Genomic DNA, 17,527 nt, shown 5'->3' on the forward strand with positions numbered 1-17,527 from the left:
GCAATAATAGATACCCCCCAAACAGAGCTGGCACACTACGCACAAAATCATAATGAGACTTGCGGGATAAAAGGCAGATCTATTTATTTGCAGTTGGGCCCCAAAACACCACAGAAAAATCAGCATCTGCCAAAAAAATTACCTTTTGGTATTCTGGAGTCAAATGCTTTTGAAAGAAATCTGCTTCTGGAATACCGCATGAATTGGCCTGAACTCCTGCAATTTTGTGAAGAGTTAAAGCCCTCTTGGTTTGTATATTTTTACGATCTAATTGCACTTGTCTGTATGTTTTGCCATCATCAGTGTATGCAGGAACACCCAGAACAAGTGCTCAGTATTTCCGAGCACTTGTTCTGGGTGTATAATACCGAGCACCCTAGCCGTGCAAAGATTGTCTTTGTTGGTAATTTCCACAACAGCTTTTTTTTTATTTTCACAAATTCGTCCAGGCGAAGTAGTGTTCTTTGTTTCACATTTGGTTCTGCCACTACCTTTGTTACTGATATTGATAAGTACAACATCTATAGCAAGATCATCTGCCAAAAGAAACTCATGTTTTGATTGGGTGACAGCATAAAATGCATCAACTATCATTTGGCTAGTTAATTCAGTGAGCAACATGAATGGTAAGTTAATGTTGTTCTCTAAACTGGATGCACTAACACCCAACGGAACGTGAGAAAAAGTTCCTGAGCTCAATAAACGAGGAATGATCTCATTAAGCATATCTTGAAACATTTTGAAAAAATTACTCCAGCAGGAGGAGTTCAAGGTCACAACATCTAATTTGGTACTACATTTGATAAGTTTGATATTTGATAGAAAATCGTGATCGATCCACCGAAACAGTATAAAAATGCCCGTAGAGTGAGACCTCAGCACTGGAAGAAGAGATTTTAGTTTCACATCCAGAATCTCGATGTAAAATTTGTGGGGGTCACAACTAACCTCCTCCTACACCAGTGAATGTAACACAATGACTAATGCCATGACCTGTGTGTTGTTGTTGTTCATTTTCTTTTGTTGATCTAGCTCTCAAATCAACCACTACAAAAATGGGCGCATGATTATTCACAATCCCTTCACCATCAACAAAGTGAATTACGGATGATCACTATTAAAAAAAAATTATTTTCTAGATTTCAGAAATCTCTTTTAGAAAATAAATAAATGTTACTCATCATAAGGTGTTTTTGCAATTTCTACACTAATCGATCCATTCTCTGACACAATTTTACTAGGCAAAAAAATGTAATGACTTATGAGCATGTTACTTAACACAAAACAGTTTGAAATATTTTCATGAGCATGTTTTTTTTTAATTTTCCATTGCAAAACCACCTTATATTAATAGTTTAGACAAAAATTCGGTAACGTAGTCCCTAAAAAATTACGTATGTTAATATTACAAATGACAGTTGCTGTGTTTAAGCTATACAAAAGAAACAACTTATGTTCTCTCCAGAATGCCTCATCTTGCACTAACGAAGATCTGTAAGCAATAAATTTTCAAAAATAGCTGAAAAAGTACAATGTCTCTAAATCTCGTAATGTTATTTATAAAAATCATAACCAATGAAAAACTGACAACCAGAACACATGATATCCTATAACCAAAGAACTCAATGCTCACATGAGGTCAAATTCCATTCTTTGCTAGCTACACGAATGAAAAAAAAATACTCGATCTATTTGAAAACAATAAGTGATTATAAAATCATTAATCAGGAATCAATAAATATTAGGATATGTGTCACAATTACGTGAATGCTAAAAACACTTAGTCACATCAGTAAATGTGGGAAACACACAACGCTGGGAAATGATACCTTTGAACAACATCGCGAGACACCAATGATAGAATGTGATTAATTATTTAGAAACTGTGTGAACTAAACTTCCCATAGTCAGAAAGAGGCTGAAAAACCAAACACACCAACTGCCTAGTTTTATATTACTGTTGCTAATATTTGTGAGCAGTGAAGTTTGGATTGTCATGTGGGAAGCATTATCAAAACAGTCAAGTAAAACCAGGAGAATTCCAAGCCCAATCAGAGAATGTCAGATGTAGCACAACAAAATGGCGACCGGAAATGAGACTGTTTAAGATAACACAAATGAAATATGTATAGTCGGGGGAAAATAAATTCACACACAATTTATTTATTTATTTATTTTGCTCAGTTATTCTGGTTAGAATATGTTGTAAAACTGAATTTTAAAAGTAAAATAGAGATACAACCAACCAGATCGAAAAAAAAATTACGAGTCCAAATATCAAGACTTAGTACAAAATGTTGCACTATATTGTGAAATTAACAGAATAGCAAACGGTGAGTTTACTTTTCTTCCCATGATGTCGGTAAGTAGAGAAGCTCGAGAAGCATGGGAAAAAACAAAATATAGTCACGAGCAAAGAACATGAATGAAACGCACAGTAACCTATAAGAAAAAATGAGTTAACTGCCTTTTCAGACCTTGTGTTTGCATGTTTTGGGCTGTGAATATCTGGTTATAATTCGACAAATTGGAATATGAATTGTTTTCATAACCTCGCTAGTTCCAAGATGACCCATTCTGGAAAGAATGTAACTTAATATTTTTTTGTTTAACTTAAACATGGCAAGTGATATTTGTAATTTCAATGACCAGACTCGTATGTTTTGGTAAGAGCAATTCTAATTCTAATAATGAATAGTTTTTCACAAGAATAATCATAGGGGTACATAGAATAGAGAGTATCACCATAGGATACATAAGTGACTTTTCATGTCTAAATGTGTGTGTTTGAGGGAGCACCAGTTGTAGAATATAATTAATAATTCAGAAAATGTCTACATGCTGCCTCTTGACTCTAACTAAAAATCCCATACTAATCTATTGACACGAGAACGCGCGCGCGCGCGCGCGTGTGTGTGTGTGTGTGTGTGTGTGTGTGTGTGTGTGTGTGTGTGTGTGTGTGTGTGTGTGAGAGAGAGAGAGAGAGAGAGAGAGAGCACCAATGATAGTTTGTAATTAATTATTCAGAAAATGTCTAAATGCTGCTGCCAGCTCTTCACTCTAAACTAAAATTCCCATACTCAATAACAGGAATGAAATACCCCAAATCTATATTGGAAAATTCGTACTACCAACTATAGACAAGCGAAAACACAAAGTGATGTGAATGACAGATGTGTGTCACCCTGGGAAATTCCAAGATATCTTATCTCTAACCACACCCACAATGCCTTACACGATCCAAACACATCAAGTGATGTCCCTGACAGATTTGGGGCCCCCAGCGAAATTCCAAACATTCCATACTCTATCCTATCTCTACCATCACCCACAATCCCATATGCACCTATATACACACTTCCATGACAGAAATATTGCTTCCCCCATTCACCATACTGCTATTTGGTTTAAACTCCCTCACCAATCACGACACGATTCCTCATCTTTAACCATCACCCACAATTCCATACGCGAACAAAACAAACAACATGAAGTCAAGGACACATACGTTCCCCAGAAAAATTCCAAACTTTCCAATCTCATGACATCACACACAGAAAGACAATAACCATCTATCAACCAATGACGTCATGATTTCTTATCTTATCTTGATCTGGTCAGAAGTGACCCCAATACTACTCATATCCACTTGAACTATGTCGTTTATACTAAAGAATATCGTTTAATCATCTAATTCATGTGCAATTTACATTTAAGTTTATAGTGGTCCATGATGCGCTTCGGATCTAGGTGAGATACTCATATAATTTGATGGATGAGAGTCGTCTTGATAAGTTAATATTACGCGACCTCAATTGGTAATGCAAAACGGCCAATCCACCAAGGCTCTGGAACAAACTATGCCACAATGGGGGGTATTCCTGTAGATGGAATTCTTTTAGCACTAATTTTCCGAGATCAGCAGGCTGCTAGACTATCTTCATCATATTGGCATATAAATGCGTTCCATTTCTGGTGTTCTATAGAGTGGTAATAACGGTGCGATAGACACTGCCACTATTTCCTCTTCCTAATCCTACTGTTGTATTAAATACTAGTCTTACGATCAAGTTTTCTGAATAAAAAGACAATGAAAATAGGCAAGAACATTAAAAGCGTTGAGGTATCCTTAACAGGGAATCTACAGAACAAGAAAACATTTCAGCTAATTAGGTACAATTATTAGCGAAGATGGCAATTAAATATGGAAATAGACAAGAATTAGCAAAGCTGGTATGGTAAAAAGTCAGCTGAAAAATTTATATGGAATAAGAGAGAAATTAGTAAAATATTAAATTATCTGCATACATGACAGAGTTCAACCCAATTCTGAATTATGAATCTAAGAGATAGTTTAGAAATAAAGCACTTGATCAAAGACTGGAAATCGCAGATATGAAAATTCTGGGAAAGATTACGGGAGTGACCAGATGGCATCACTGGTAGAATCATATTAATAATGACGTAATTAGGAAGAAACTTGACAATTATTAGTATTCAGGAATGTGATGTTAGACCATTCGGTGGGATGGTCGCTTGAAGACAGAGGCACGAACAATTTTTTTTTTGTTTTTTGCAACAATTGCAGGAAAATAGCTCAGAGAACGACCGAGGTGTAGGTGGATTGATATGGTGAGGTGTGGCTTAGACGACAAAAATATAAATCTGATTAATGTTGGAGTTTGGTAGATCAGATTAATTTGGAGGAAAGTTTGATTCCCTGTTTTTCCGAATGAAACAGAAGAGTTTTTGGAAGTGATTCTGCTCCTTCTTCAAGTATGAGTCTGATTAAACGTAGAAGCCTTTATAAAAAAAATTCCTCACAACTAGTCTGCATACGAGCCCAAGATTATCCAAATGATCTTACGAATCGTGTAAAAGAAAGTAGGAAAACTTTTAGTCTGCTCTTCTAAAAACAATATTATTCATAGCGGTCAACTTTAAGAAACTAAATGCCCTTTATTAATGTGAAAAGACGATTCTTAAACTTTTATACTCTAAACACAAAATCTTCTTGTGAAGTGGTGAATGTTTTACCCTTTGCAACTAGTATCCTTCCTTTCATCTCTCTCTCTCACTCTCTCTCTCTCTCTCTCATTTGTTTAAAAGAATCCAAATGTGTTACTCAATTCCAATTTGAATCCCTTGTTTTCGAGATTCGTACGTTGTTGGACAAGAAACGTTTCCGAGTCGGGTCCTTAAGAACGTAAATAAACAAAGCTACATAAGTTTACATATACAGCGTGTCCCAAAATTCACGCAAGAAGTAATTTTGATAGAAAACACAGGTTTATAATTACAAATTGTAATTTCTTATTGATTCATAAAGTATACAGTATAGGGTTATGCATGCAATAGCATATCGGGTAAATGGCCTCCACGGCTTTGCTGGCACATACGCACTCTTTTGTCGAAATTTTCCATGAACGTTTTGCATAAATGTGGCTGGATTTCGTTGATACAGCGCTCAATTTCCTCCTTCAAGGCGTGGGCTTGTTGGAATAAACCTTAGATTTCAAAAAAAAAACCAAAGAAAAAAGTCCAACGGCGTTAAGTCACATGATCTGGGCGGCCAATTCTGATCACCAAAACGGGAAATTACACGACCAGGAAATGACTCATGCAGTGATTGAATTGTTTCTCGAGCTGTATGGCATGTGGCACCGTCTTGTTGAAACTACATGTCATCCACATCCATATCTTGCAATTTAGGCACAAAAAACTGGATTATCATGTCGCGGTAGCGAGCACCATTAACTGTTATTGCCTTACCAGCCGCATTTTCGAAGAAAAATGGGCCGATGATGCCTCCAGCTCAAAATCCGCACCAAACAGGGACACGTTGTGAATGCATTTGTTTCTCAACAATCACTCGTGGATTGTTGAGAAACAAATGTGTCGATTAACGAAGCCATCAAGATAAAAATGAGCCTCATCGCTGAAGATGATTTGTATTTTCACGAAAGATTTGCATCTTTGGTGAAAATACGCTGTAGAGAGCTTCTCGAAATGCCCGATTCAAGACCACGGTGCCGAATTGATGTTCCTGGACTCTCAGCAACACTCTCACGAACTGCTTCGTTTTCTGTTGAACGACTTGTTGAAGGACGGCCAGAGTGTATAAGATCACTAATTGATCCAGTTTCCTTGAATTTTGTTAATTAATCTTTTCACAGTTGATGAAGTTAAATCACTATTCCGACCATAGTTTGTACGAAAATTGCGAACTGTAGCTGCCAAACCTTTATTATTTTTAAAATATTGCTCAACAATGAAAATGCGTTGTTCTTTCGTGTAGCGCTCCATTTTTAATAACCCTGAACTGTCAGCTGTCACGCTGTCTTTTTTTTCTCGTTGGCAACACGAGAAAAAAAAGTGTCTGATTGCCGTTTCCGAATTGTGTTCTGATAAGAAAATTAAATTTGAAAATACTGGTTTGTTCCGTATGACTGTTCAGCGCGGGGTTGCTGATATTGCCGAGCATTCTCCCTCGATGAGTCTTTATGGAAAAGGAAGCGGGAAAATGATCTTTCTGAATTGCAAGCGAATCTAATACCATTACAAAATGCAATTTCTATCTATTTGTAAATTATTTATTTACTTATTTGGATTTTGCGACAACAGATATTAGTACGATCAACTTAGACCTCAGGAAAACATCGTCCATTATCAACCGAGATGGACCATTGGCATTCTGGAATCTAATTATGATTTCGAGATTTTGAAATATTCTTTCTTCATAATCAGTTCTGAAATTTTTAATACAGCTCATTATTGACTTTTGCATCGAAAATAATTCCAAAGATATACTGAAAAATTGAAATAAAGAAATTTCTCGTTTCTTAAGAAAAATACAAATTCTATATAATGCAATTTTAATAAATGAGTAATAAGAGAGGGCATTTATTTTGTTTTATGTTTCAAGTTGTTGACTAAAAGAGTGTTGGTATCTTCATCGTGAACAAATTTATAATTGCTAAAAATATAACAATGTTTCAAAAACATTTTGCACTCGATACAATCAAGTATGTGACTACCAACCGCACACGTATTCCCTTTTGTGTTTGCCCTCAGTCCTAACCGCGATGTGATAATTATAATTAATGAATTAAACAGACTGTGAAATTCATCTCTGAAATTTTATTTAATTAACACATATTTCTTTTATTTTTGAAGTTTGGTTCACGGAATCATATAAACATATATAAACATATAACAAAATGGAGCATTGATTTGATTCATTGGAATGCATGTCATACATCTGGCTTGCTAGCAGCATGTTTTTGATTCATTGGAATGAAAAAATGCTGCGGAACATATATTAATAAACTGAAGAGTAAACTGAAAAACCAATTTACATGAAATGGAAAACGAGGATGGAAACAAACAGGTTCACCAGGTGCATTATCTGTTAGGTTGACACCCAAGGAGATCTCCAGAGCATGCAAGAGTTGTGACACTCTGCATTTGATCTACAATTCATCTCATTTTATCGTGAACAGGATAGAACTGATCGTGTTCTGGAAGACTCTGTATCCATCTAGGTGGAGGTGTATATTTGGCTTGCATGTTTTTGCACGTCTGTGTTGTCCAGTTGATTTGGTAGTGATATCACAATACGTGCTGTGTCGATTACGATCAGAGGACAAAACATAAAGACAATCATTCAGCATTCGTTTTCCTCTAGACTTGTTATTCGTTTTCTCCCACACTTGTTGAGCTCTTTCCGATCAATTTTGGTTGATCGGAAAGAGCTTAACAAGTGTGGAGAACACAAGGAAATTCTACGTAATTTCCTTGTGTTCCGATTTATTTAAGTAATAATATTACGAGTATAAAACAAATCGAAAAGAGAGCTTCTATAAACTGAAGAATTGGTTAAGGAAAATTTTATGAACATTCGATAAAAGTAGAATTTTATTTTTCTTTTAGAAAACTTGACGTTTTTCTGATGTCTTAAAAAATATATCAGAGAGGACCTACACGTTCACACCATAAAAGCAAAAATAAAGATCAAAGCGGGGAGAGAGGTAGACACCTGGTCTACGACATCATATACCTTTGTGATGGAAAAATCAATGACGCCAGAACTTGCAAATGCCTTCTTTTTTGAAGTTACGAAGAAGAAAGAGAATTCAAATAGAATTAAAATAAAAAACGAAATGTTGGATTTTATCAGATGTGTAGACGATCTAATATCACTTCAAGAAAACGGATATCCAAAAGCATCTATTTTAACTCCAAGGGATAAGCAAAGTTTTTACGTAAGATATCAATAACAATGATAAGTGCAAAAGACCGAAAATTATACAGCTTACACTAAATGGGAAAATATAGGTACAAGTAATTAAATTTAAAGACTTAGGAATGCCTATGAACAGTGAAAATAGAACAAAATAAAAACACAATCTCTGAAGTTTAATTAAATATCATGAGGATTAGATTCAAATATATGGGGAAAAAATGAAGATGTTATAAAAGCAAATAGCTACAAATCAGTAATACAACCACTATTAACTTATGCATGCGATACAAGAACAGAAATGTCAACAATACCACAAAATATTTTGATTATGAAGGTCTGACCTCGATGAATGGAGTTGGATACTCATCAATGGAGATGTACACTGTCGTAGACAAAGCTCATCCAGACGTGAATCAACGTGTCGACATTCACAACACACACACACACACACACACACACACACACACACACACACACACACACACACACACACACACACACACACACACACACACACACACACACACACACACACACACACACACACACACACACACACACACACAGGGAATGCTTTCTGCTCACAATCACTCTCCATGTAAAGAATCACTTCCCAACTCCTATACTCATACAGTATTTTCCTTATGAGGTTTCCAAGGATGGCCTCTTGTTTTACCTACCTCGCATTCTTTGATTGTGTTCTGGCAGTCCATTATATATTAGTTTTATAGTGATCCATTTAATCACTATAAAATTTTATATTCGGTTTTACATCATCTGACATTTTATTTGATACCGCTCATTTTATTAACTACTTTGCTTTATATTCTTCAAGGTGTCCCAAAATTCACGCAAGATTTAAATTTAGCGCCATTTAGCGCCATTTGCGTCAACTCTCTCCCAGTAAATGAGAGAGAGAGTTGATAAAAAAGAGTTGATAAAGAGTACTTAAGCTCATTGTGTCGAGATTGACACTATATCTTCCATTTGTTAAGAGAATGATATTTTATTTATGAGAATTACACACACGGAAGGAGGAGAATAGAAATAGCAGGGTTGGGCTCATACCAGGATTGCGGTCAAAATTAGAAAATCTTTTCTCCGGAAACCAATGATGGGTTTCTTACAAGAAATTTATGGTTTCCAAATAAGGGTAACGATGTTGCTTGTAATTATGTTGAGGTCCTCCGTTTGTAACAACCATTGCTAGAGTAATTGTTTCCTAAGTTGCTCAATGTTTGGGGGAGGGGTGTTAGTAGCAAGACATCTACCCAGCGCGTCACTAATAGGCTTAATCGAATTACGATAGGAGACCATGCTGTTCTGTCTACACGTACGAGAGTCTGTTCTTATGGACGTGCCTATTAGTTAAATTTAAATTTAATAGGCACGTCTTTAAATTTAAACTTAATTCATTTAATCATGTTAGGGACTCGCTGGGAAGGAGTCTGTTCGTGAAGACATTCGTCGACGAGCTTAGATCGATGATGAAGAGAATTATGTTTTATACGCTAAATGAGTACCAAATCGCACCCGCATAAAGAATGGGTTGTCGACATTAATCCCAAAGTACATTATAGTCCTTTGTGATCTTATGTGGATGATAACCTCTCCCTGGATACCTGCAGATCACATAACGTGTGGTATCTCTTAGTAGAGCAAATCAAGATTTGTAGGAACCCCACTTCCCATCTGAAAAAGTAAAAGCCACCACCCTAAAAAAAAGAATAAATCAGCATCTCATCAACAAACACTGTAACCTTTCTCTCATAAAATACTAGAGGATGACCCACAAAACTGAGAAACAGACTTGTCCTGCAGCATGTCAAGGGCTCAAGGGCAAGCAATAGTTATGCTAAACGATATTGACTTCCATTCCACACAAAATTTTCAGACTGTCACTCGAAGCATCCATATACGCTGCACAAATGTCCTGTTATCAACGTCAGCGACCAGAATTCCAATAGGTGTTCACACTAAAAAAAAAAAAAAAAAAAAAAAAAAAAACTTTCTGCAGTGTGTATAGCACTGGATTAACCAAACTTAATAAATATCTTCAGAAATGCAATCAGTACTGGAGATATAGAGTACGTTGATATGTAATCAAGATTTGATTTTTCGTTAAATTTAGTTTGACAGTATTCTCAAACTGAACTAATCGACCAGGAATTTACTTAGTCATTATCTCTGAGAAGCTGTACCTAAATCCATAAACTGTAATCCAATGTTGAAACCAGTAAAATCAAATCTTCTCAGTCCATTTGATTTTCATGTGTACATTTTATTTCGTAAACCCAAGCTGAGATTTTTTTTTTGGTTTAGTTTTATTCTTTATCGGTTGGCAAGCCGCTTTCAATACACTTTAGAGTTTCTTTGACGCAACTCGAATACTTCCAAACATACCGGTGTTTCAAAATGAATTCCCACCCACCTCAATTCCCCTTTTCAGAGACTAACCTCTGAAAACACTAACCTAACCAAACGAATTAATTTTTAAATAAAATCAAATCGTTTTTCAATGTGTTTTGTGTCTGTAGTTTAAGACACGCGATAAAACGTGGCATTAACGTGTGTAAATTGAATAATAAAAATATCCTGCCTGAAAAGCCCATCCGAATATTCAGAGAAAGCCTTTCTGAGAAATGCATTTTACAGATGAATTTTCCAGTACCCCTCGCTCTCTTCACAGAAAAGTGGGCATGGCTGGAAATCAGTAGAGAATACGCTTCCAGTTACCGCTCCTCACCACAACCACTCAACCAAAACAAACCATCCGCGCCTCACCACCGCAGGTTTTTACGTATCCCAAAATCGACCTTCCAAGTGTCTGAAGTTGGTCAACGACTCCCACGCTTTGCATAGCTTGTGAAAGAAAACAAAAAAGATAAATATTCTACTACGCAATCGTTAAAAAACGCTTATTGCAGTATTCAGCATTTTCTTAACTGTTTCATCTCCTTCTTAATTACAAGTGAAGCAGACACTTAAGGTAAACCTCACCCATTGAATTCCCATCGTGGATAAATACATTTTTCAAAAGTAAACATTTCTGCTTCATTCCTATTATGTACGTTCACATGATTCGTCTAAAATAGAACTTGAAAATATGCCAGATCTCAAGATTAAGGGTTCTCCAACTTCATTTGTACCCTCAGAAGAATATGGGATAGCCACATAAGAGTCTATCAGTTAGTTGCTGAACTAGAGGCTTTTTATATGCTGAGCAGCTCATGTAATTAACAACAGTTGAATTCATTTGATTGTTTACTGTTGACGTATTTAGCATTGTTGGATCCCCTGTACCCATGACGATTATAAACAATGAAGTTTGCTTGTTTGTATATGCATACGTCATAAAACATGTGATTGTGTAATTGATTACAGAAACAAGTAATAATGGGTACATTTTCTTTATTCTTGAAATCGGAAAATAGCATTATTTCAAAATAGCGTCGGTAGAAATTCTTTGTATTCACAGTTATCAATTCATACAAACTTATATTGTATGGCATGACAAGTATCCCGGGATCTTAATTGCGTGCGTAGGGGAATGCATTGGAGTGGAATTATGATCCTGAAGCATCTCTAAGATTCAGTCTTAATCTACACTGAAATTTATTGATCCATCAGATATGTTATGTACTAAAGTGTAAAGAAATATATTAAAGTGTAATATTATTTTACTAATCTATTTGGTCAAGGTTTTTGAATCATTTCCATCCATTTTGAGCGCACGAGCTTTACTTTATTAGAATCAAAAGTTTTGTTATAATCAAAAAATTATTCCATGACTGTGTTAATAAAATCAAACTCAAGAGATTGTCAATGCGGCAGATTAGTTGAAGAATTTTCAAATGAACCTCTGTTGAAAATTCTTCGTGAATCAAAAGGTAATGTTTGTAGGTCATTCAACGGATGGGAAACTATCTTAGTATATTAGAGAACAGTGGTATATTAGTGCACTCTTCTTTTACAATTGTCATCAGTTCGACTGCATGCATTAGTGTATGTGGACATCAAACAATATTGTTGAAATAGTGAACGATTGGACTCAAGAGATTGAAGAGGTCATCATGATTACGGTGTTGAGGTTGGTTCGGCTATACTGCAGAATATACAACACGAATGACGCTAAATAACAACACACGAATACCATAAAGAAAACTCGGTTTGTTCTAGTTAACTGAATAATTTAAAAAAAAAATTAATGTAAATTCTCTCACTTCGTATTGTATTTAATATTAAAACAGTCATTGAGTAATTGTTTTTTTTTTTCGTCCATTCGCCGGATTCACTGATTTCGTTTAGTGGATCGATAGAATGATAGGTGAAACAGATTGCTGAGACCTTCCAGATGGGTGCCGATTCTGATTGTGTTTGGATGATGCTGTCCATATCCAAGGTTAAGAGTGGAAGTTGATTAAGTAGAAGAGATATTAGTTGTTAGCCGTTTTTAATGTGGATGGGAATTTGCTATCCTGGGATCTTATTTGCGCGTGTACGGGAATAAAATGCAACCATCCTGAAGCATCTCTAATATTCAGTCTTAATCTACACAGAAATTTATTGATTCATCTGATATTTTATGTACTTTTCAGTTAAAACAAATATTGCAATGCATTATTTGTTTTAACTGAAATACAGATTTGTTTTTTTTATAAAAAGGAAAGTACAATGCTTCTTAAAATATAATTTGTAGATTGATTTTTTATTGCTATTTCATTTTTACTGATTTCATATAACAGGGTTATATGAAATCAGTAATCTCCTGGCTTATATCGCATAGATCGTTTCACTTGAATAAGAGCTGCATGAATAAATGCACTGCAAATCACAGAGTCATGTATTGTTAGAATTACCTTGCCCTCAATTTGTTTGAGTTTTTGTAAGCATAAAGTTCAGACTGCATGCTGCTATTGGTGATGATTCGTTGTTTCTTTAGTCCTTATAACCTTGGATATTATTGTCTTAAAGGATTGAAAATCCCCTTGGGAGTAGGTGGCAGTGCCCTGACTGCATGACGGGATACAAATGGTCTTCTACTAGTCGTCCACATAGTGCACTGGCCATGCTTTTCTATGACAGCAGAGAGCTAGGTTTAGATTAATATTTCTGCCCAGCAATCGAGCAGGTGGATGTACAGTCCTCGGAAAGGGTGACGATATTACGGGATACTCGCAATCTCCCATTTGTGTTCCGAACGATCTTTCCAGGGCGCTTGGACAAAACGCAACAGACATTGTAACAAACAGTTGCTATTTGGATCTGTTCAACTTATGGACAGTGTAGTCTATGGAAGACTTTGTCGTTTCGCATTAGTCTAAAATATTTCAACGGTATTCCATTTAGGTATAATTAAGTAAACAAAAAACTATACTTTCAATTAATGGTATAAATCAAAAACCTTAATTAACATAATAATAAATATTATAACAAAAATTAATAAAATACAGTTGCACTAAGAACAATAACAATATATAAATATAAAAAAAAATCAGCTAACGCCTTTTTATTCCCGTATACGGAGAGTAGGCGAGGCCATTTAGCCCTGTCTAACTTTTGGAGACTGAGTGGGCAGTTCAATCTCCACTGGTACCAATCAGAGATAGATGGTCCAAGGCCATCTATCTCTGATTGGTACCAGTGGAGATTGAACTAATTAAGCTATACACAGTGAAGTATATACTAATTAAGCAGTACACAGTAAAGAGAGACGACTCAAATGTGTCGCCATCTCGTGGTCCCTAACCCTAGCACAATATATTTTGGCGCTGTTTACCGAGTAAAATGCATTAATTTGCATTATCGCGTTTCTTATGAGCGATCATGCAATAAAAGGAAAGCCTGTGAGATTTCTTATCATTCGTAGACGAACTGCTTTTCGATGCCTCTTACCTTACGTGAGCATGCTTTGTTAGTCAGTGGAAATTATCAGCGGAACAATAATGCCAGTGCTTGTCTTCGTGATTTTCGGCGTATGAAAAATTTACGAAAAGGACCGATTAGCGTAAGAAACTTACGAAAACAGATTCGGCGATTTGAAACTACTGAAACTCTAGCACTGCAGGTAGGCAGGGGACGCAAACCAATCAATCACCAATAAGTTGATCAAGTTGCAACTGCTATTGTAGAACAGGAGATGATGAATGTGCAGGGTACCAGCAGTGTACGAGCAATATCCCGCAAAACGGATATCGCATACACAACGGTGTGGAAAATCCTACATCGGATGTTGAAGTTTTATCCCCATAAAAGCGGTCATGTTCAAGAATTGTTCCCTGATGATGTGACCACACGAATCGACTTATCTTTGAGATTCTTAGCGCGCATGGAAGTGGATGATGCATGGTCGTAGCAGATTTTATGGAGTGACGAAGCGCAATTTTATTTGAACGGCGATATTAACACACTAAACTGTCGCATTTGGGCTGCAACTAATCCGCACGTGTGTCTGCAGATGCCTATCCACTCGCCCAAAGTCACAGTGTGGTGCGGATTTACGTCATCTTTCATCATCGGTCCATGCTTTTACGAGCAAAATCGCCAAAATGGACCAGTGACCTGTTCCGACGATGCTAACAGGTATGCCAATATGCTACAGAACTTTTGTGGTTCCACAACTGCAGCAAAGAGGATGTCTCGATTCGAACATCTTCATGCAGGATGGTGCACCACCCCACATCGGACTTCAGGTACAGCGTGTTTTGCGACAACATTTCTCTGAAAGAAGAATCATTAGTCGTGTATTTCCCACGCCATGGCCACCGAGATCGCCTGATCCTTGTGACTTTTGGCTGTGGGGATTTCTTAAAAGCACTGTGTATCAAATACATATACCCGATATTCCAACTTTGAAAGATCGAATAACGTTACGTGAGACAAATCAATTCCGATATGTGGCGAGCCACTGTGGAAAATGTCGTGCACCGTATGCAGTTCCTGGAACATCAGAATGGTGGCCATACTGAACCTCATTTGTAATTAAAAATAAACGTCATGAGATGTGTGCTGTCTCTCATTTACCATTTAGTCATTCATTAGTCACATCAACTAAAATTAATTTAGCAACACCAAACTTTATCCTGTTGGCGACTTTTGGTACTATTTGTTTTTCATTAAATCGAATCCCCATGTTCCACTATGTGCGTCTACCGAATATTGGTGTGTTTCGTCCAATACATTACTCGCTAGAGGGCTCTGAACACTTGACGTTATTTTATAATCACCCGTTTTTATTTTATTTTTATTTAAATTATTTTTATTAAATTTCAAAAATAATTGAAAAGATTTAAAAAAAAAAAGATTTTTTAAAATCTTTTCAATTATTTTTGATGCACGAGTCAATAATGGCATGCATCAACAAATTTCAAAACTCGTTATTTAGACTGAATATTTCAATACCTCTAAATCACAATCCCGAATGCCACTTTGATTCCATAATGCTGATGGACCATCTCCGTTGATAATGGACGATGTATTCCTGAAGTCTAAGTTGAGTGTGTTAACATCTGTTGTCGTATAATCCAAATAAGTAAATCAATAATATAAAAAATAGAAAGAAATTGCAATCGCTTGTAATTCAGAAAGATCATTTTCTGCCATGTTTTCCATAGATCATTTTTCTACATCACGGAGTTGATGTAGAGAAGTGATCTATGGAAGACCCTTTCGTCCTTCCAATCTATAACACCACAGTTGAAGTCTCGTGCGATAATTGTTTGGCGTGCACTCATTTTGCTAATCTGCTGATGCATGTCCTCCACGACTTCTGGACCCGCAGTTCTATAGCAGGAACCAACAGAATTTTCTTCTATTGGCCTCTGTCTCACAGTAGACATCCTGAAAGGAAACATTCTCATCACATCGAAAATCTTCTTGAACTTCTATTGTTGTTGTTTGCAATTTTTCAGCTATCATTAATGATACCCTCCTTCTGCCCCATTTCCTCTATCTTCTGTGAAAATCCAAGATCTATTACATTGTATGTCCGTAACCACATCATTCTCCCACATCCGCGTTTCGCTGATGCCAATAATTTTTGGCCAGGTCAAGCTGACCAATACCAAAAACTAGTCTCTTCATTTCTGATACTTCGCTCATTCGTGTATATGCATTTCAACATTCCCTTAATCCACAGTTATTCTTACATGAAAATCATTTCCTGCCCATTGAGATGAGAAACCTGGGATTTTGTCCCCAGCTGCTCACAATCATTCCTGCACTCACAATTGCTTGCTCGTATGTATTCCATTGGTGGCTATTCCAGCACACCCATTCCTGCACTCATTCTCATTTGTCGTACGGGGTGGCTAGACACATGCTTAATCGCTTCCTCCAGTAACTATACTTTCCCTGGATTTGCACTTCCGTCACGGTGAGGAGAGGCTAGCACAAATCAGGTGTTTGACGCTCAGATGACAGGAATGAGACTCAGAGAAAGAGTAGCAAGTATCTGCCCAGCGCGACCCTAACATGCATAATTCAATTAAGGGCGTAGACCTGACTGGCCTGGCTATACGTAAAGAAGACTCTCGTACGTATAGACAGGCTGTTAATTAAGGATGTTAGTGACACTCTGGGTTGAAGTCTGTTCTTGAAGTCATTCGTCGACGAGCATCGCTTCATGAGTACGAGAAGTTTCGTCTTGCACGCTAAATATGTATACATACGCTCCCGCATAACGATGGGGTTCAGGACCTCATTCCTGTAAATTTCAGAATTCTCTTAGCGATTTTTTTTGTGAGCATCAGTAGTGAATCAATATTTATATTTTCCATAAATATAATGCAATGTTCAAACCAGAAAAAATCAAACATTCTCAGTCCATTTGATTTTCATATGTAAATATTTTATTTAATAAAACCAACCTGAGATTCTTCCCAGTTTTACCGCTTGGCAAGCCGTTTGATACTCTTTAGAGTTTCTTTGATACAACTCGAATACTTTCAAACATACCAGTGTTTCAAAATGAAATTCCCACCCACCGCAATTCTCCTTTTCAAAGTTTTTTAACGAATTAATTTTTAAATAAAATACAGTCGTTTTTCAATGTGTTTTGTGTCTGTGATTTAAACCATTAATACGTGTAAATTGAATAATAAAATATCCTGCCTGAAAAGCCCATCCGAATCTTCAGAGAAAGCCTTAGAAAGGGCGATGCTTTCTCAGAACACATGAATAAATTTTCCAGTACCCCTCGCTCTCTTCACAGAAAAGCGGGCATGGATGGAAATCAGTAGAGAATACGCTTTCAGTTACCGCTCCTCACCACAACCACTCAAC

Source organism: Typopeltis vanoorti, chromosome 18, assembly GCF_054136105.1.
Source record: "Typopeltis vanoorti isolate ZY-2024b chromosome 18, IOZ_Tvanoo_1.0, whole genome shotgun sequence".
NCBI lineage: Eukaryota > Metazoa > Arthropoda > Arachnida > Uropygi > Thelyphonidae > Typopeltis > Typopeltis vanoorti.